The sequence below is a fragment of the Kogia breviceps genome, chromosome 9, assembly GCF_026419965.1.
Source record: "Kogia breviceps isolate mKogBre1 chromosome 9, mKogBre1 haplotype 1, whole genome shotgun sequence".
NCBI lineage: Eukaryota > Metazoa > Chordata > Mammalia > Artiodactyla > Physeteridae > Kogia > Kogia breviceps.
In genome coordinates this window covers 115,410,524-115,432,202 of record NC_081318.1, presented here as the reverse complement: position 1 = coordinate 115,432,202, position 21,679 = coordinate 115,410,524, and the positions used below count along the sequence as shown (strand labels likewise).

Sequence of the window (21,679 nt, the reverse complement as noted above, 5' to 3'; positions counted from 1 at the left end):
GTTTGCCCAGAAGCCCAGACCCAGCAGAGCCCAGCCGGGGTGGGGGGCGCCTTTCCAGGTGATATTAGGCACAGCTGGGAGCACTGGCCCACTATGTGGGGCACCTCTGCACCCTTGGCCTGTGACATGCTGGGTGGAGTGGAGAGATCGCAAGATGGGCTGCTCGGACTCCAGCCACAGAGAGGTGGGGAAAGGTCTGAGGGGTGCCCCAGCCCCGACGTCACCGTGGCCACCTCTTCTCAAGCAGTGAGGGATGAAAGCAAGGTGTGGGAGTTCACGCGGTGTGATGCTGGTTTTATGAAGCCCGACACCAGGTCTGCATTTCATGGGATCTGCACACTGGCGACAGGAAGGAAAGCAAGGCGGTCGACGCTGGCCATAGTGCTCCCTGTGGGGACAGCACAGGGGTGCGTCTGGGGAGAATGACTGTCAGTGGTGTTCTGACTCTCAAGGGGAGCGGTGGTTTCACAGGTTTTCACCTTATGCTTCATGTTATATATCCTTACGTACGTACCAAATATGCAACTTAAACACCCAACAGATCACCCAACAACAGCAGAGTACGCATTCTTTTTAAGTGTATGGGACGTTCTCCAGGAGAGACTACACGTTAGGCGGCAAAACAAACCTCAATAAATTCAAAAGATTGATATCATACAAAGTACCTGCTCTGACCACAGTGGAATTGAAGCTAGATAAGAGAAGGGAAACAAAAACTCACAAATATGTGTAAATGAATACATTTCAACAGAGGGTCAAAGGAGAAGTCACAAATTACAAGATAAAACACTACACACCAAAATCTAAAACGCAATGAAAGCAGTGGTAAAGGGAAATCTATAGCTGTAAACGTCTACATTTAAAAAGAGGGACTTCCCTGGTAGTCCAGTGGCTAGGACTCCGTGCTCTTGGTGCAGGGGGCTCAGGTTTGATCCCTAGTCAGGGAACTAGATCCCACATGCTGCGCCTGGGAGTTCACATGTCCAACTAAAGATTCTGCATGCCACAACTGAGACCCAGCACAGGCGAATGAATGAATGAATACTACCAAAAAAAAAAGCAAAAAAGAACTCAGTTAACCTAACTACAACTGAAGGCGGTAGAAAAAAACTAAATCCAGAGTTTGCAGAAGGAAGGAAATAACTATTAGAACAGAGGGAATAGGAAGACAATAGAGAATCAACATAAGCAAAAGTTGTTTCTTTAAAAAGCAACAATGAAAAAAACCTTTAGCTAGATTGACTAAAGGAAAAGAAACAAATGACCAAAATCTGAAATGAAACTTGGGGAAATTACTACTGACCTTACCTTAAAAGGATAAGAGAATACTATAAACAATCGTGCGCCAACAAATTAGATAACAGATGAAATGGACTAATTCCTAGAAATACAAATTACCAAAACTGACCCAACAAGAAATGGAAAATATGAACAGACCTACAAGTAAGGAGATTGAATCAATAATCAAACCTCCCCCAACACAGAAAAGTCTGGGACCAGATGCCTTCATGGGTGAATCCTACCATTTAAAGGCTTATACCAATCTTTATCCCACCCTTGTAAACACTGCAGAAGAGGGAATACTTCCTGAGTGTTTTTGTTCTCGGCAGCTCCCTGCCAGCAGCACTGCCATGTTCCTGGCCTTCTCTCGCTCCAGGCTCGGTGGCCTGTGTTCTCTCCCTGCGGCAAGGGGCTGCCACCCCTGCCCCCTTAGCTCTGCCCTCTGCAGCCCCGTCCTCCTTAACAACCTTTCAAGCTTGGGTGGCCCCTGAGACCATTCATCCTGACTGCCACGGGTTCTACAAGAGAAGCAAGGACGTCAGGGCAATGGTTGGAGGGAGAAGTCTCTAGACAGGATCAAGGGAGTGTTTCATGGGCCCAGGGACTGCTGAAGCCTTTTTTTTCTTTTTTACTGTTTACCTTTTGTGTTGGGAGTCATTGGCCACTGGCCTGATCCACTTTTTTAAGTTGACATACAGAACTGAGTTCTGTAAGGTCATACACCTGTGGAACTGCTGTCCAGGTGAAGACAGATGTTTCCACCATTCCCCCCACCCCGTCACCTATTGCTGTTCTGGCCCGTATCACCAGAGATGAATTTAGCCTGGTCTTGAACCTGATATAAGTGAGTCATAGGTCTGCACCCCTTGGTTAACTGACCCTTAAAGCTCATGTTTACTGTAAGTTGTTCCTAGTTATGACTAGCAGTGATTAACACCGCCGCCCAGCCTCCGACACCCAGCTCTTTCTGGCCAGGGTGCTCCTCTGCTGAAACCCTCTCCGTGGGGTGTTAGCCACGACCCAGGTTGCAAATGACCATGACCCACTTGGAACCATCTTGGGGCAAATTATGGACAAAGAGACCAAAGAAAACCCCAACTGCCACTTCTGAAGAGCCAGGAGCAAAAACAGGGTGTCAGAAGCAAAAGCAGGGCACCGTGCATGCCCCCTGCGCACAGCACCACCAAAAGCGGGGGCAAACCACGTAAGCTCGACCCCTGGACACACCCCTACCCTCACCCCATATAAGGAATCAGCTTGGCCCCCCCCGGGAGAGCAAGTAAGGAAACCTCTAACTTGTTCTCTCTCCCCCCCTGCCGCAGCAGGGGCCCCAATAAAGCCTTGCCTGAATTTCTTGTCTGGCCTCTGGTCAATTTCTATTGACTGGGGGAGGCCAAGATCCCTGGTCAGTATCAGGGACAGCTGGACACGGGCAGGCACACCCCAGGACGGCAATTCTCCCCTTCTGAAAGGTTTGTTCTCCAGACCTGAGCTTCCAAGCCTGGCTCAAGTTGGCTCACTACAGAAAGGCACTGACCATCTGTTTGCTTTCCAGTCTGGCTCTGGTTGGCTCAGCTAGCGGGGGCCCCCGTGGCTAGAGTGGGATGATGAGTGCTTCCTGAGAGAGGGGTCAGTTTTCAGAAGGGGGTGCAGGTGGCCCCCAGATGCCCCAGGATGAGGTCCACATTCCTTAGCCCAAAGCCAGCCCAGCCTGGCCTCACCTCCTCCAGCCGGGCTTCCGGCCGCAGAGACCAGCCCCTCTGCCTCCCCACTCCCCACCCTGTCTGAAGACTTGCAGGTTTCTCAGTGTCTTACCCTAGCTCGGGCTTTGGTTGAACTGCCCCTGCCCCAGGGAGCTCTCTGTTTCCAGAATGAGTCGGAGCCTCTGGCTCTGGCCGGGGTTCACCTCTGGGTTGCTGTCACGGTCCCCATTGTAGCTGATCAATTACAGACGATTAAATAGTTTACCTTTGTGAAGTTAAAAAATAGTACAAGGAACATCCACACAACCTTTGGATTCACCAAGTGTCAGGATTTTGCCCTGTTGCTTTACTGTTCCCTCTCACTCCCTCCATATATCTGTATTTTTTAATGCACACACTCGCTTTTTTTGTTGCCAGCTTCAGAAAGTACGTGGCAGAGAGACACTTCATCCCTACTATTTTTTTTTTTTTTTGCCGCACATGCGGGATCTTAATTCCCCGACCAGGGATCAAACCCACACCCCCTGCAGTGGAAGCGCAGAGTCCTAACCAGAGGACCGCCAGGGAAGTCCCCACACGTCATCTCTAAATACTTCAGCGCGCATCTTGGAAAAACAAGGATGTTCTCTGTTACAAACACGTCACCATGATCACACCTAACAGTAATTCCATAGCTTCACCTATTATATATTCAAAGGTCCCATTTGTCCTAAAATGCCTTTTATCACTTTTTTTTTTTGCAATCTGGGATTCAATCGAGGTTCACTTTTGCAACTGGTTATTAGTCTCATTCAATCTAGAACAGTCTTTGGCCTTTTTTTCCACCCTTATATTGATTTTTTTTTTTAACTGTTCAGTCAAGTCACCTTATAGAATGTCCCACATTCACCTGGTTGTTCCCTCCTGGCACTGTTCACTTTCTCCTTCATCCCGTGTGTCCTGTCACCTTCAAGGGAAGTCTAGAGCGTGGTTAAACATTCTTGGTCAGAGGAGATCATATAATTTTTTAATCTGTTTTCCCCATGAGACAGTGAACTCCATGAGGGCAGGGAGCAGATCTCTCCCGTGTCCTGGATTATTCCGGTGCCCAAAACATCTGTCGAAGAGATTAAGGCAGGAACATATGGGGCGGCTGCAAAGCTGTCTTCCAGAGGTGCATGTGGCCTGGCCCATTCTCCCCGAGGGCCGCTGCATCCGCCCACCGCCAAGCGCCTCGCAAGCATGCGGAGCTCCTGCTGGCATCTTCTCCACTCAGCCTGTGACTGTCCCCTGCTAGGGACTGTGCCCTGCAGGGCCACTCTAGGACACTCAGCAGGTGTCCAGGGAGCACTTGCTGGTTTGATTGAGGAAGAGTTCGACCATCTTCGATGGCTGGCGGCAGAGCAAGACCCGGGCACAGTGACCCTGCTCTCCTGCTGGACCCCTGCCCCCCCCCACCACCCAGAAGCGGCTCCCTTCCCAGCTCCTCTGCAGCTCCTCGTGGCCCCCTTCAGGTGCTGGGACCCTGGCTGACTGCGAGGGGGCCACCTTCTCCGTACCGCTCTTCCTTCCTGTGGCTGGATGAGGATGGCAGTCAGGATGTGACCACGAGGTGGAGCGGGTGGAGCTCTGGTAACGCCGGCTGGACTGGAGAACCGCCCCCGCTGATGTCAAAACAGGTCCATGTGGCCGGAGCCAGCGCTGTGTGGTATTTTCTGTCTGTGGCCAAAATTCCTCCCGGCTGAGCCCACACGGGACCACAGAGCCTGAGGTTTCTGGCGGCTGGGGTCTGCTCTTTTCTCCCCCACCCTCTCCACAGGAGCCCAAGACAGGAGAGGCCTCGGTGGAGCAGCCATCACCTGCCAACAGTGTCGCCGTCTGCTGACTCCTTGCAGCATGAGCAGGAAACACTGCTTTTGTCCAGTAAAGACACACCCATGATAAAAAATAAAACACGAAAGTGACAGGAACCCTCATCGTTGCTGCTGCGAATGCAACATGGTCCATCCACTCTGGAAGACAGTTTGGTGGTTTCTTATAAAACTCAACATACTCTTACCATACAATCCAGCAGCTGGGCTCCCTGTTGTTGTTTTTTTAAATTTCTTTTGGCCGCATGGCACACGGGATCTTAGTTCCCCAACCAGGGATCGAACCCGTGCCCCCTGCAGTGGAAGCATGGAGTCTTAACCATTGGACCACCAGGGAAGCCCCCGGGCTCCTTGGTATTTACACAAAGGAGTGGAAAATTTATGTCCACATGAAAACCTGCACACAGATGTTTATAGCAGCTTTATTCATAATTGCCAAAATCTGGAAGCCGCCAAGATGCCTTCAACAGGTGAAGAGATAAATAAACTGTGGTACAAGACGACAACGGAATATTATTCAGCACTAAAAAGAAATGAGCTGTCTGTTGTACACCAGTAACTTTTGTTATACTGCACATCAATTATGCTTCAATAAAAAAATTTAAAAAGACATAGAGGAAACTTACATGCATAGTACTAGGTGAAAGAAGCCAATCTGAAAAGAATACATACTGTATAATTCTAACTCTATGACATTCTGGAAAAGGCAAAACTATGGAGACAGTAAGAAGATCAGTGGTTGCCAGGAGTTGGGGGCTGAAAGATAACAGCTGGAGCACAGAGGACTTTTAGGGCAGTGAAAATACTCTGTGTGATACTGTAATGGTGGGTACATGTCATTATACATTTGTCAAAACCTATAGAATGTATCAATACAATACTGAGAGAGGACCCTAATGTAAACGGTGGGTTTGGGTGGCTATAATGTGTCAGTGTAGTTTCATCAATGGTAACAAATGCACCACTCTGGTGGCGGATGATGGTAATGGGGGAGGTTGGCCAGGGGCAGGGGTGGGGAAGAGGGGATATATGGGAAATATCTGTACTTTCTCCTCAATTTCCCTATGAGCCTAAAACTGTTCTTAAAAAAGTTTCTTACCATATGCTAACACATATATATGGAATCTAAGAAAAAAAAATATCATGAAGAGCCTAGGGGTAGGACGGGAATAAAGACACAGATGTACTAGAACATGGACTTGAGGATACGGGGAGGGGGAAGGTAAGCTGTGACAAAGTGAGAGAGTGGCATGGACATATATACACTACCAAATGTAGGGTGGATAGCTAGTGGGAAGCAGCCGCATAGCACAGGGAGATCAGCTCGGTGGTTTGTGACCACCTAGAGGGGTGGGATAGGGAGGGTGGGAGGGAGACGCAAGAGGGAGGAGATATGGGAACATATGTATATGTATAACTGATTCACTTTGTTGTAAAGCAGAAACTAACACACCATTGTAAAGCAATTATATGCCAATAAAGATGTTAAAAACAAAGTCTGTTAAACAATTGGTATCTTACATATTATTTGTAAATATGATTCTTAATTACTGTTACTAACTTTAAAAGAAACAAACAGCCGAAACAGGTGAAAAGCAGGAATGACCCCTATATGGTCCCTATAGAAGTTCTCTGTGCGCGTGGAGTCCAGGAAGACATTTGCTGTGTCTAGGGCTTCTCAGAGTCTGGAGTCCTGCCCAAGTGGCCTCGTTGCATTGTAAGGTCAGCTGTCTCATCATTGGCTATTTTCAGTGGTAACCAGCAGCCTCCCTTGGTGAAGGGGCCTCTCCCCTACTGTACTTGTAAGTGGGCTGCAGAGTAAGGCCATTCAGCATCATTTCAACATGGTTTTAGCCTCCATTGAGGGTCCTTGACGATGGCCATGACTGCACTGCAAAGTGATTTTCCCCCTTTGATCTTTCCTTCTATATGCGTTGCCTGGAATTCTGTGAAGAAGAGCGACCCCCCCATACATACACTTTTGTTATTTAGAATCACTGTGGACTTGGATTTGTTTCTGTCCAATATGTCATAACTACTGTCGTTCTTCTTTTTTTTTTTTTTTTTTTTTTTTTTTTTTGTGGTACGCAGGCCTCTCACTGTTGTGGCCTCTCCCGTTGCAGAGCCATGGCTCACGGGCCCAGCCGCTCAGCGGCATGTGGGATCCTCCCGGACCGGGGCACAAACCCGTGTCCCCTGCATTGGCAGGCGGACTCTCAACCACTGCGCCACCAGGGAAGCCCTGTCGTTCTTCTTGATACTTAAATTGACTTGATACTTAAACTGACCCGAGTTTGACAGGTGGTACCCTGGCTCCTCGATCCACTTGGACTTGAACACTCTTGCTTTCTGGCCCAAGCCGTTTGGGGCTCACCTTGCCCTTTCCCTGCCTCTGACCTTTGGTCGGGCATTTTCCCAGTGGTCCCTGGTTTCCTCGCATGGGAAAACCACATACTTATTATAAAGATAAAAAAGAGCTCAGGAGAGAGAAGTGTTTAGTAATGAAGGAGCGAAGCAGATTATGGAACTTCCACTGCATGGAACGTTGCCCTACATTGTATAAGGCGTATCAAGGAGGTTGGAACCGAACTAAACGCTCATGTTATAGGATTAAGTTGACAGCTAGGCAATAAGATTGCACACACAACATGATTTATACATGTCTTTTGGCCGCGCAGCATGTGGAATCTTTGTTCCCTGATCAGAGATTGAACCTGCACCCCCCTGCATTGGAAGTGTGGAGCCTCAACCACTGGACAGCCAGGGAAGTTCTGATTTATACATTAAAAAGAAATAAAAGAAAAAGAATGGGGAAGACAAGATCTAAAAAGGGTCTTATACAGAAAAGACCAGGCTGGTGAAATTATAGCAGAAGAGATCATGTTCTGTTTACAGTTCTGACGGCTCTGCTTGCATGTAGTTTGTGTCCTCAGAGAGAATTCAGGTCCCCTTTGTACGTGGTGCAGGGCCACATGAAGTCTGGCCCATGTGTCCTGGCGTCCCTGCCCTCTGGGGGCTCCGGGCAGGAAAGGAGGCTGACTCACCAGGGTGCTCCAGGGCCCCAGAGGGCAGGGCAGCTGGCAACACTGGAGCCAGACCACAGTTAACCTCACCGTCTCTTTCTACCCTGACTCGCCCATCATCTGACTTCTCTTATGCTGAGTGGGGCTGGAGGGGCCCCAGGTGCTTCTGGGATCCAGCCCAGGGGAAACTGGGTCAGGGATCAATTTGGCTTGGTTTGTGGATCTGTGTACGTGGTCCACTCACCTCCACCTGCTGTGTTGGTGTAGGAATGACATCCAGGAGCACTGCCCCTGCCCAAGTGTACACATGTGCCCTAGATGCCAGCACCGGAAGTTTGCACGGTACGGAAGACATGGACGGAGCCTGTCCCCACCCCATCCTTCCCACCCACCCCTCCACCCCTGTCCACTCCAACTGCCACCCCGTTTCCTCCTTTTTCTTCAAGATGCTGCTCACATTTCACTTACCTGACCTCTCATTTTTCCTAAAGTTAATTGCTTTGTGCAATTCTCTCTTACTAATTACTTTGCTCTTTGAGAAGTTCCTTTTTTAGTGGAAGCTGACTTATTTTTTTATGATATATGTAAGCAGTGCCTAGCATATAATAGGCACTAAATAAGCATTTGTTAAGCTGAATAAATTGAATTGCTGTAAAAAATTCTAATAATAATGAGAAAACAGAAGTATCCTATTAGGTCTTCCTCCCCTTCCTGCCCTGAGATAAGCACTGGGTTTGTTTTGTCGCCGTTGCTTTAGTTTTTGGCCACACCAGATGGCATGCAGGATCTTAGGGCATACAGGATCTTAGTTCTCTGACCAGGGTTCGAACCTGTGTCCCCTGCAGTGGAGTCGTGGAGTCCTAACCACTGGACCACCAGGGAATTCCTGATAACCACTATTAAAAGCTTAGTTAACATTATTTTAGATTCTATATAAACACACATATTTACATAAATAAGATCATTCTATGTTTGCTTCCACGTAATCCTCTTTCTCCCCCTTAAAAATAGATGGTGGGGTTTCCCTGGTGGCGCAGTGGTTGGGAGTCCGCCTGCCGATGCAGGGGACACGGGTTTGTGCCCCGGTCTGGGAGGATCCCACATGCCGCGGAGCGGCTGGGCCCGTGAGCCATGGCCGCTGAGCCTGCGCGTCCGGAGCCTGTGCTCCGCAACGGGAGAGGCCACAACAGTGAGAGGTCAGCATACAGCAAAAAAAAAAAGAAAAAAAAAAAAGATCGTGGAAAGGGGACTTCCCTGGTGGTCCAGTGGTTAAGACTCTGAGCTTCCACTGCAGGGGGCACAGGTTCGATCTCTCGTTGGAGAACTAAGATCCCACATGCCACATGGTGCAGTCAAAAACTAACAAAAAAAAAGATCTTGGGTAGCTTTCTGTATCATAGACTTTCCTTATTTTTTGACAGTGGCATAATGTTCTGTTGTACATACGGCCCATGGCTCATTAACAACCTCATATTAACATTTAAGTTATTTCCCCACAAATTACAAATGTTTGCGAGGATATAGAGAAAAGGGAATCCTTTTACACTGTTGGTGGGAATATATATTGGTGCAGACACTATGGAGAACAGTACGGAGGTTCCTCAAAAAACTAAAAATATCAATACAACTACCATGTAACCCAGCAATTCCACTCCTGGATATATCAGCAGAAAATGAAAACACTAATTCGAAAAGACACATGTACCCAGTGTTCATAGCAGCATTATTTACAATAGCCAAGATATGGAAGCAACCTGTGTCCATCAACAGACGAATGAATAAAGAAGATGTGGTATGTATCTACGATAGAATATTACTCAGCCATAAAAAAGAATGAAGTTCTACCATTTTGCAATAACAGGGACGGACCTGGAGGGCATTATGCTAAGTGAAATAAGTCAGAGAAAGACAAATACTATATGAGAGCACTTACATGTGGAATCTAGGGAATTCCCTGGCAGCCCTGCGGTTAGGAATCGGTGCTTTCACTGCCGGGGTCTGAGCTCCCACAAGCCACTTGGTGTGGCCAAAATAAATAAAAATAATAAAAAATACAACAACCTAGTGAATATAACAAAAAAGAAACAGACTCACATAGAACAAACTAGTGGTTACCAGTGGGGAGAGGGAAGCAGGGAGGGGCAAGATAGGAATAGGGGAGTGAGAGGTACAAACTACTATATATAAAGTACATAAGCTACGAGGATATTTTGTACAGCACAGGAGATATAGCCAATATGCTATAATAACTATAAATGGAATATAACCTTTGAAAATTATGAATCACTATGTTGTACACCCAAAACGTATATAATATTGTACATCAACTATACCTCAATAAAAAAAATAGGTTATTTCCAACTTTTTGTTCTTATCAACAATGGTACGATGAACAAATTCATATGCTCATATCTACAGGCAAATAGATATTTATGAAGCTGCTCCATTATTTTATCAGGATAATTTCTAGAAGACATTTGTTTTTTGGCCACACCTTGTGGCTTGTGGGATCCCTGAACAGGCATTGAAGCAGGGCCATGGCAGTGAAAGTGCTGAGTCCTAACCACTGGATGGCCAGGGAATTCCATAGAACAGGGGTCCCCAACCCCTGGGCCGTGGACTGGTACGGGTCTGAGGCCCATTAGGAACCGGGTGGCACAGCAGGAGGTGAGGGGCGGGCAAGCGAGCAAAGCTTCATGTGCCACTCCCCAATCGCTCCCCATCGTCCCCATCGCTCCCCCATCACCCCCATCTCTCCCCATCGTCCCCACCACTCCCCAATCGCTCCCCATCTCTCCCCATCGTCCCCATCTCTCCCCATCACTCCCCATCACTCTCCATTGTCCCCATCGCTCCCCCATCACCCCCATCTCTCCCCATCTCTCCCCATCTCTCCCCATCTCTCCCCGTCTCTCCCCATCACTTCCCCATCGCTTGCATTACCACCTGAACCATTCCCCCACCCCGTCTTCCGTGGAAAAATTGTCTTCCACGAAACTGGTCCCTGGTGCCAAAATGTTGGGGACCGCTGCATGTATATCTAAAACAGTGATCTCTTTCCCAGATTGCTGTCCTGTTAGACCAAATTCTCACTTCCCTGCAAGATCTGGGCATTATTTCTTTTTTTTTTTTTTTGCCCACGCCACTCGGCTTATGGGATCTCAGTTCCCCCACCAGGGACTGAACCCAGGCCACAGCAGTGAAAGCCCGGAATCCTAACCACTAGGCCACCAGGGAACTCCCTGGGCATTATTTATTTTCTTCCTTTCTTTCTTTTTTTTAACCACTTTATTGAGGTATGATTGATATACAAAAAGCTGTGCATGTTTAATGTGTCCAACCCATAGCCTCCAGATTAGTATGGGCATTATTTGTTGCTTTAATCTTTGCCCAGAATGGACATTATAGATGATCTTCTTGTTGCTATGATTTGCGTTTCTTTGATTATTAGCGGGATAAATCCTCTTTTTCATATTTAATGTGCATTGCTTGTTCATCTTTTTGGTTTTCATCTGTAGTGTTTGTAGTATTTATCTTTTTTCTAATTAAAAGGGAACACTTCAAATATTATTAAAGATATTAACCTGTCTGTTGTGCATGTACATCATTTAACTTTGTTCATAGTCTTTTGCTGAAGTGTTTTTTTTGTTTTTTTGCGGTACACAGGCCTCTCGCTGTTGTGGCCTCTCCCATTGCGGAGCACAGGCTCCAGACGCACAGGCTCAGCGGCCATGGCTCAGGGGCCCAGCCGCTCCGCGGCACGTGGGATCTTCCCGGACCGGGGCACGAACCCGCGTCCCCTGCATCGGCAGGCGGACTCTCAACCACTGCGCCACCAGGGAAGCCCCTGCTGAAGTGATTTTTAACTTTGTTATTATTAGTATGTTTTTATGTAGTCCTTCATGGCTTCTGGCCTTCATGTCAGCCTATAATGGCCTTTTCTTCCCCAAGACTGTAAAAAATAGTACCTCATTCTTTAGTTCTGGTTCTTTTTCATTTAATTTTAAAATTAGAACTGCATATTTGGGGGGTGAGGTAGACCTTTAGCTTTGGGAAGCATGCCCGCTTCCAGCAATGGGGGACTATGACTTTGGAGCAACCTTCTTGCTAAAGGCAAGTAAAAGCCTGAATAAAATATTTAAAAATATTCTTTAAAACATCTTAGAGCTAACAAGATGGTATGGAGTTACCAAATTTGAGGAGAAGGCAAGAACCCAGAGAAGTCAGTCTGGGTTATTTTCTCCCTGAGCATCTGCCAATTCCTATCAAAGATATAAAACTAGGTGGATGTCTGCTGGCCTTTCAGGGGCCTGGGGAACAAGCCAAGGCTCAAGGGCCACCCAAGGTTGGAAGTGTGACACCCCCTCCCCAAGAACATTAAGCTAGTACCCTAAAGCGCCGCACATCCAGAGGAGGGAAAACCAGCAGTGAGCCAGCTCTGCAGGGATGTAGCCCAAGGGCTTGCCCATCTGGGTATTTGGTGAGTTACAATGGCCCTACATCATATTGCTCCCAACACCTGGGTATGGGGGCAAAAATTCTGTTTGGGGATTTCTGAAGAAGCCAGCAAGAGTCTTCTTTGGAGGAAGTTACCTTCACCTGATGACAATAAAATTTTAAATACAATTTCAGCCTTCATTCAAAGGTAACCAGGCCCACAAGAACTGACAGAAATAGTAGGAAACAGAAAAAGACTTTAAATTTTCAAATTATCAGAGCCATTTTATGAAATAACTATGTTTATTGTGTTTCAAGAATGAGAATCAAGCTTGAAAAATATCTACAGGAAGCAGTATGTTATAAAAAGGGATAATGCAGGTTTGAAAAGGAACCTAATAGAACTTCAAGAATTGAAAAATATGTAGCTGAAATTCAGATCAATGGGCAGATTTGAGAGCAGAATACTCTATCTTCATTTAAAATCTGTATGCCCAGGGACTTCCCCAGTGGCACAGTGGTTATGAATCTGCCTGCCATTGCAGGGTACAGGGGTTCAAGCCCTGGTCTGGGAAGATCCCACATGCCATGGATCAACTAAGCCCATGCATCACAACTACTGAGCCTGCACTCTAGAGCCCGTGAGCAACAACTACTGAGCCCACACACCACAACTACTGAAGACCATGCACCTAGAGCCCGTGCTCCGCAACAAGAGAAGCCACCTCAATGAGAAGCATGCGCACCGCAACGAAGAGTAGCCCCCACTCGCCGCAACTAGAGAAAGCCCGTGCGCAGCAATGAAGACACAATGCTGCCAAAAACAAATAAATAAAATAAATAAATTTATTTTTAAAAATGTGTACGCCCCTAAGAGCATAGCCTCAAAATATATAAAACAAAAGCTGACAGATCTAAAAAGAGAAAAATAAAACCCGACAGTCATAATAAGATACTATAACATGTTTTTCAGTAATTGATGAAAAAGAAAAAAGAACAGCAAAATATATTTAAACAACATGATTAGTAAATATGACCTATGAGATTTAACTTTATTTTTAAAGAGACAGTCAACTGCCCCAATACCATTAGTTGAGTAGTCCATTCTCTGCTCCTTGATTTGTTTGCTTTTTTTCCTTTCAACACTTTAAAAATGTCATCCCGGGCTTCCCTGGTGGCGCAGTGGTTGAGAATCCGCCTGCCGATGCAGGGGACACGGGTTTGTGCCCCGGTCTGGGAAGATCCCACGTGCCGCAGAGCGGCTGGGCCCGTGAGTCATGGCCGCTGAGCCTGCGCGTCCGGAGCCTGTGCTCTGCAACGGGAGAGGCCACGGCAGTGAGAGGCCCGCATACCGCAAAAAAAAAAAAAATCATCCCACTGTCTCTGGCCTTCATTGGTTCTGATGAGAAGTGCAGTGTCCCCTGCAGTGGCAGGCAGATTCCCAACCACTGTGCCACCAGGGAAGCCCTAGTTATCCATTTTATACATATTTGTGTATATCTGTCAGTCCCAATCTCCCAATTCATCACACCACCACCACCACCACCTCTGCCACTTTCCCCCCTTGGTGTCCGTACGTTTGTTCGCTACATCTGTGTCTCTATTTCTGCCCTGCAAACCGGTTCATCTGTACCATTTTTCTAGGCTCCACATACATGTTTTAATATAAGATATTTGTTTTTCTCTTTCTGACTTACTTCACTCTGTATGACAGTCTCTGGATACATTGGCAGGCGGATTCTTAACCACTGCACCATCAGGGAAGTCCTCTTTCATTAATTTTAGAAAATTCTTGACCATTATCTATTTAAATTTTACTCTTCCCATTCTCTCCCTCTTATCCTTCTGGGACTTCAATTACATATGTCAGACTGCTCAACAGTCTCACAGATCTTGAATGGTCTGTCTGTTGTTTTATTTTCCCCATTCTTTATCTTTGTACTTCAGGTTGAATCATTTCTATTGTACTGTTGTCTTAGTTGCTTGAGCTCCATAACAAAATATCACAAGTTGGGTGGTTTAAGCAACAAACATTTATTTTTTGGAGTCTGGAAGTCCAAGATCAAGATTCCAGCTGATGTGGTTTCTCATGAGAGCTCTTCCTGGCTTGCAGATGGCTGCCTTCCCACTCACCTGGCCTTTCCTTGGTGTGTGTGCATGGACAGAGAGACAGACAGTGAACTCTTTGGTGTCTCTTCTTATAAGGACACTAGTTCTATTGGATCAGGGCCCTATCCTCATGATCTCATTTAACCTTAATTACTTCCTTAGAGGCCCTATCTCCAAATAGAGTCACACTTGGGGTTAGGGCTTCAACATATGCATTTGGGGGTGGAGATGGAGCACAAACATTCAGTCCATGACACCTGTCTTCAAATTCAATGGTCTTCTCCTCTGCTGGGTCCAATCTGCTGTAAATCCATAAAAGAAGACTTCATCTCCGACATCATAGTCTCTTCTAACTTCATATTTTTCCTTTGTAGCATTTCCATTTGGCTCTTCTTTATTGTTTCTATCTCTCTGTTGAAAATCCCACCTGCTGTGACATCATCCACCCTTTGCGGTATATCCTGTTACACATTTACCATGGTTAAAGTCTCTTGTTTTATAACACAGTCTATCTCTGGGTCTGGCTCTATTGACTGCTGCCTTTCTAGATGATGGGTCACATTATCTTGGGGTTGGTTTGTTTTTGTTTTTGGTGTCTACGTTTAGTCAGAATTCTCCAGAGAAACAGAACCAATCGGAGATATACGTATTTGTTTGTTTATTTATTATGAGGAATTAGCTCACCTGATTATGGAGGCTGACAAGCCCCAAGATCTGTGGGGCAAGTCAGCAAGCTGGAGACCCAGGAGAACCAATGGTGTAAGTTCCAGTCCAAAGACAGGAAAAAGCCAATGCCCCAGTTCAAAGGCAGTCAGGCAGGAAGGATTTGTCACTGAATACCAAGCACAATGTGTAAAGAATAGCAGAGGCTGAAGTAAAGAGTTGGATGCCCAGGAAACGGCACATCCTTCTGTGTTGGCTGTTGGTGCTGGGCTCAGCCCATCTGGACTGTGGGTGAGCTGAGTCTGGACTTTGTGGCTGCTTTAGATTCAGTTCACCACAGGCAGCAGGATCAGACCTTCCTTTAGCAGCGCTGGCATCTGAGTGTGTGAGGGTCTGTTGCAGCAGGCCCTGGGCTCCTGCACCTTGGCGGGTGGTCTCACTCTGCTCTTTCACCTCCTCAGTGGTAGACGGCCATTGCCTGGCAGTCGGTGTGGCCTGGGGACACCTGTAGTGTCTCTCTTGATCCCACTGCTCTCAGAGGCCCCATGTGTCTGTCCTTCAGGAGGTCTCAGCTCTCCTGACACACTCCCACTGGTACACGGTATAGGGCCCGGCATGTCCACCCTCAGGCTCCAGGAGTGCCACGTGCCTGACCCTAAGGGCCAGGTCTTACTCATGATCTCCCAGGGCAGACAGTCACTGCCAGGTGCTTACTGCAGAGCCCCTGTCCTTGGAGGGTCTCTTAGGACCCCTGCTCCTCCCTCAGAGCCTCAGGGAGACTTCTCCATCTCCTGGACCAGCCTCCCGTCTTCTTCATGAGCACTTGGTGATGACTCTTGGGAAAGAGCCAGGGGGTGTGTGTAAAGTCCCCTGTGTCCAGGGCTCCCAGGGATTGACGGTTTGCCACCAAAGGCAGTGGCAGGGCCAGCATCAGGGGCATGTGACCCATGCAGCCACACAGGGCTCCGTGCTCAGAAGGGCCCTGTGCTTGGTTTAATGCTCTGCCGTCCCTGTCTTGGAATCCTTGACCATTTTTTAATAAGGGGCCCCACATTTCATTTTGCTATGGGCTCTATACGTGACATAGCTGCTCTTGGACAGAGGACTGAATGGTCCCTGCCTCGGTTTCCCCCCCTGGTTCTGTCTTCACCTGCTACAGTTCCACCTTCATCATTAGAGGAGGAGGCCAGGATGGCCACCACAGGAACTTTGCTGAAATCACCCCAGGAATTTGGAGAACTGAGCTTTGTGAGTAACGTTGACCTTCCCTTGGTGGTCGGACCCACACACACGTCAAAACTGAGTGTGAGTTATCATGCAGCCAAAGTTGAGATCCAGCCAGTGGATGCAACCTGGGCACTCAAAAAAAAATTCATGACACTATCAACAGAATGAAAAGGCAACCCACAGAATGGGGGAACATATTTGCAAATCATATATATGGTAAGGGATTAATATCAAGAATATGTAAAGTATTCCTAAAACTCAACAACAAAAAGCCAAACAACCCAATTGAAAAACAGATAAGACTTGAATAGATGTTTCTTTGTTCAAAGAAGACACACAAATGGCCAAAAACACAAGAAAAGATGCTCAGCATCACTAATCATTAGGGAAATGCAAGTCAAAACCACAATGAAGTACTGCCTCACACCCATTAGGATGGCTATTATAAAAACAAACAAACGAAATATAACATGTGTTGGTGAGGATGTGGAGAAACTGGAACCGCTGTGCATGGCTGGTATGAATGTAAAATGGTGCAGCTGCCGTGAAAAACAGTACGGCAGGCTTCCCTGGTGGCTCAGTGGTTAAGAATCCGCCTGCCAAGGCAGGGGACATGGGTTCGAGCCCTGGTCCATGAAGATCCCACATGTCGCGGAGCAACTAAGCCCGTGTAACACAACTACTGAGCCTGCGCTCTAGAGCCCACAAGCCACAACTACTGAGCCCGCTTGCCGCAACTACTGAAGCACGTGTGCCTAGAGCCCATGCTCTGCAACGAGAGAAGCCACCGCAATGAGAAGCACGTGCACCGCAACGAAGAGTAGCCCCCGCTCATCGCAACTAGAGAAAGCCCACGCGCAGCAACAAAGAACCAACGCAGCCAAAAATAAATAAATAAGTAAATAAAACAGTATGGCAGTTCTTTAAAAAATTAAAACAGTATTATTGTCTGATTCAGCAATCCCACTTCACAGTATATACACAAAAAGATTGAAAGAAAGGACTCACCCATGTTCATAGCAGCATTTGTCACGATAGCCAAAAGATGGAGGCAACCCAAGTGTCCACTGATGGAAGGATGGATAAACCATGGAATATTATTCACCTACAAAAAGAAAGGAAATTCTGACACATGCTACAACATAGATGGACCTTGAGAACATTATGCTAAGTGAAATAAGCCAGTCACAAAAGGACAAATATTGTATGATTCCACTCACATGGAGTTCCTAGAACAAGCAAATTCATACAGGTAGAAAGCAGAAGAATGGTGGGTGTCAGGAGCTGGGGGAGGGGATGGGGGAGTTAGTTAGTGTTCAGTGGGGACAGAGTTTCAGTTTGGGAAGATGAAAAAGTTCCGGAATGGATGGTGGGGATGCTGCACAATAATAGGAATGTACTTAATGCCTGTGAACGGTACACTTAATAGTGAAAATGGTAAACTTTATGTTATGTATATTTTGCCATAATTTTTTTAAATTTCAGGATGTGGCATGGTGGTGAGGAGCACAGGGCCCAAAACCAGGTAGAGTGGACATCTCGCTCCACCTCTTAGCAGCTGTGTGACCCTGAGGAAGCTACTCAACTTCTCTGAGCTTCTGTCTCCTCTTGTGAAAAATAGGAAAAATAGGGAATTCCCTGGTGGTCCAGTGGTTAGGACTCCATGCTTCCACTGCAGGGGGCACGGGTTCCATCCCCGGTCAGGAGTCCTGCATGCCATGCAGCACCGCAAAAACAAAAAAACCAAAAAACCACCAAAATAATAGTATCTACTTCAAAGGACTGCTATGAGAATTAAATAATGATCATAATAATGGCACCCGATATTTTCTGCAATCTTGAATTAACTAACTTAGGCCTCATTTCCCCCTTTTTTGGTTACTGTGACCCTTTCTGTTAGGAAAATTCCCCACCTTATGTGAGAACACCAGACACCACCTTCCCCAGCCTCCGGTGATCTGGGGTGATCCAGGAAGATGGGGAATGATCTGGGCTTCACTAAGCAGATGCAGCCCCACCCCGGTCCCGCCCTGCAATCAAATCCAACGTTTGCGGGGGGTGGTCCTCCCCCAGGCCAGGCTGAGGTGGGTTTCTCCCTGTGCCCTGATGTGCAGGTGTCCTAAGGGCTGAGAACTCCCGGTCCCTCCGAGTCCATCCCTTTTCTGCTGGGTCAGCAATAGCTGTTGCCTCGGGTGTTGCCTGCTGTCTCCCCGAAGCAGCCATCTTGCCTTCCTCCTTACTATCAGAAGCCGGGTGGCTCAGGTGGCAATGTGCCCAGATCAAAACATTCATCTTCCTGGATTCCTGCTGCCAAGAGTGAAAGCCGCTGGGTGGGGCTCCTGGGAAAGCTTTGCAAACAAGACTGATGGCACCACTCCCGAGCCTTCTGCCCTTTTCCTTTTCTCCCCCTTCCGTAGTCTTTGTGGCAGCCAGATGATATTGAACATGAACTTGGGGGATGTGGGAGGGGAAGGGACGTGGTGGCACCTGTGAAGCTGTGAAGTGATGGGGCTGGAGCTGAGGACAGGGTGGTGGGGTGGGGAGTAAAGTTCCCTGGGTTCCCTGACGTGAGAATTGGAGCCCTGCATCTTTTCTTATGTAGCAAGACTACTCAGGAGTTATTTTGTTATATTTTAACAACTGATATTTAATTTATTAAACTACATTTAAAACATAGTTCTTCAGCTTACACATCATATTTGTCTCTTTATAGGTATCGCAGATTTGAACTCTTTTAATATATCTTCAAACATTTAAACTGCATTTATAGATATGATACATTTGGCTTCCTTTTAAAGTACTTCATTGTCCAAAGTAACAATGAAAAAACCTCCCTGATCATTAAACAATTTTAATAAACTTTTAAATAGGTTGAACCTAAAGTTCTCTTAAATGTTAAAATGCAACATGTAGGGACTTCCCTGGTGGCCCAGTGGTTAAGAATCCATCTGCCAATGCAGGGGAGACGGGTTGGATCCCTGGTCCGAGAAGATCCCACATGCTGCAGAGCAACTAAGCCCGTGCGCCACAACTACTGAGCCTGCGCCCTAGAACCCATGAGCCACAACTACCAAGCCCTTGTGCCATAACTACTGAAGCCCATGCACCTAGAGCCCATGCTCCACAACAAGAGAAGCCACCACAGTGAGAAGCCCATGCACCACAACGAAGAGTAGCCCACGCTCACCACAACTAGAGAAAACCCGTGTGCAGCAACGAAGACCCAATGCAGCCAAAAATAGAAGAAAAAAAAGAAAAAAAATGCAATATATAAACTTTAATATTTCCAGTTGAAACCACAAGTCTAAATCAATCTTTAACTACACAATTTTAAAAGCAGTTATTGGGTGGAAAAAGGGAGTTACTAAAAATGGGCACAAGGTTCTTTCTGGGTGAGGGAAATGTTCTAAAATTAGATTGTGGTGATATCTGCACTGCTCTGAATTTGCTAAAAAGTCACTGAATTGTAGGCTTAGAACAAGTGAATTTCATGGTATGTAAACTACGTCTCAATAAAGCTTCCATACCATGAAATTCACTTGTTAAAAGCTGTTAAAAAAGAAAATGCAGGGAATTCCCTGGCGGTCCAGTGGTTAAGGGCTCTGTGCTTTCACTGCCTAGGGCGAGGGTTCAATCCCTGTTTGGGGAACTAAGATCCCTGCACGCCGCACAGTGAAGCAAGAAAAAGAAATGCATACACACGTCAAAGAGACAGAGAGAGAGAGAAAACAAAACAAAACAAAAAACTACTGCACATTTTACCACCTAACTCAGGTCAGTAATGCCCAGGCTGGCCTGGCTGCAGACAGGATCCTTTTGACCATGCCTGCGTGCCTGCCACAGAGACCCCCCCCATCTTTGCGGCTTGCACAGGACACAGCCTGGCTTCCCCTCACTGCCTCTACCCCTCGCAGGTGGAGGGTGCCCCTCTGAGTTCTTGGTAGAAGAAGTGAGTGAGAGGACTATGATGATGGTGAAGAGAAGGGAGGGCTCTGAAGAGTAATGTGAGGGAAGTCATAAGTGATGACCTTATTATTCATTCATTTATTTCTTAGGAGGGGCTCCTAACTGCTTTAAGGTGCGGGGTGGAGGAGAGAGAAGTTGAGGGAGTTTATGCCTGAGGGCCTCAGGTCATTTTTTCAGTGTCAGATAAGGACAAGCAGCTTCCTTAAGGTCACAAAGCACCGGTGCTGGGGAATGGGCAAAAAGCAGTTACCAGTTCTGGCTTTGCTAATACTCCTAAGCTGGTTACTCTGAGCAAGCTATTTAACATGAAGGATGCTCACTTTCCGCATCTGTAAATGCGGATTCTGGGGTGGTTGTGAGAACAAAACTACACTCTCTATAAATTCTGAGCAGATGTAGGCTCACAATGCCATTATTGATAATGATGGCATGATGCCAAACACTGGATTTCATCTTTCATAAGGACTCTCATTTGCTTCTCACAACCCTATCCTGGTTTTGGAGATACTAAATAACATTCTGAATGTCAGAGGATATATAAATTTTCTTTTCAAGGTTTTCCGAACAAAAGACAAGGGCCATATAAGTGCATTTAGTACTAGTAATAAAAGTATTATTAATATCTTTGCCTAAGGGAATTTACTTTTTTTAAAAAAATTAAATTTATTTATTTAATTTTGGCTGCATTGGGTCTTTGTTGCAGCGTGTGGGCTTCAGTAGTTGTGGCTCGCGGGCTCTAGAGCACAGGCTCAGTAGTTGTGGCGCAAGGGCTTAAGTGCACCACAGCATGTGGGATCGTCCCGGACCAGGGCTCAAACCCATGTCGCCACATTGGCAGGCGATTCTTAACCACGGCGCTACCAGGGAAGTGACAGGCTCTTGTTTTAATGTCTTCCTACTGGAGAAAATTCAAGCAGAGTGTGCAAGATATTTTCGCAAAGTAGGGTATTTTGGAAGCATTTCATAACCTTTCAGCCTAGGGGAGAAAGGGGGAAGGGAGAGAGGGCGGCGGCTGCGCCTCATCCTCATCTGCAGTGGGAAAATGGTGATGCCCAAAGCCACCTGGCCTCCCAGAGCGGCACGGGCCCTGGCCCCCGAGCGACCTTGGCGGGCGGCGCGACCTTGAGCCCTGCGTTTGCCTCAGTTGCCCCCTCTGCGCGCGATAGGAAGACGTCCTGGCCGCGGGCCCAGGCAGGTGCGTGCCTCTCGGTTTCCCACCGACCCAACCGGCCCACCAGGGTGGTCTCCAAGCCCCGTCCCCAACCCAGTCGCCGGCGAGGTACCCCACGCCGCAGCGCGGAAACCGAGGCGGCGGGCGGGAACCTACCTGCATCTGCCAGCGCGCACGCGCGTCTCCCGTCCCTCCTCTCCGGCGCCATCTCCACCCATAGGCCCAGCCACACCGTCACTTCGACTGACC

The 21,679-nt window shown here is 47.2% G+C and overlaps 1 long non-coding RNA gene across 1 annotated transcript; it reads right to left on the bottom strand.

Moving 5' to 3' along the window:
* Nucleotides 1-289: 289 nt before the first annotated feature.
* On the bottom strand, nt 290-21,675 carry LOC136794887 (uncharacterized). The gene is made up of 3 exons (XR_010842359.1): nt 21,587-21,675; nt 17,302-17,398; nt 290-6,780 (listed from the first exon to the last, which is right to left on the bottom strand). It is a non-coding gene; the product is annotated as an uncharacterized lncRNA (long non-coding RNA).
* Between the last annotated feature and the right edge of the window lie 4 nt (nt 21,676-21,679).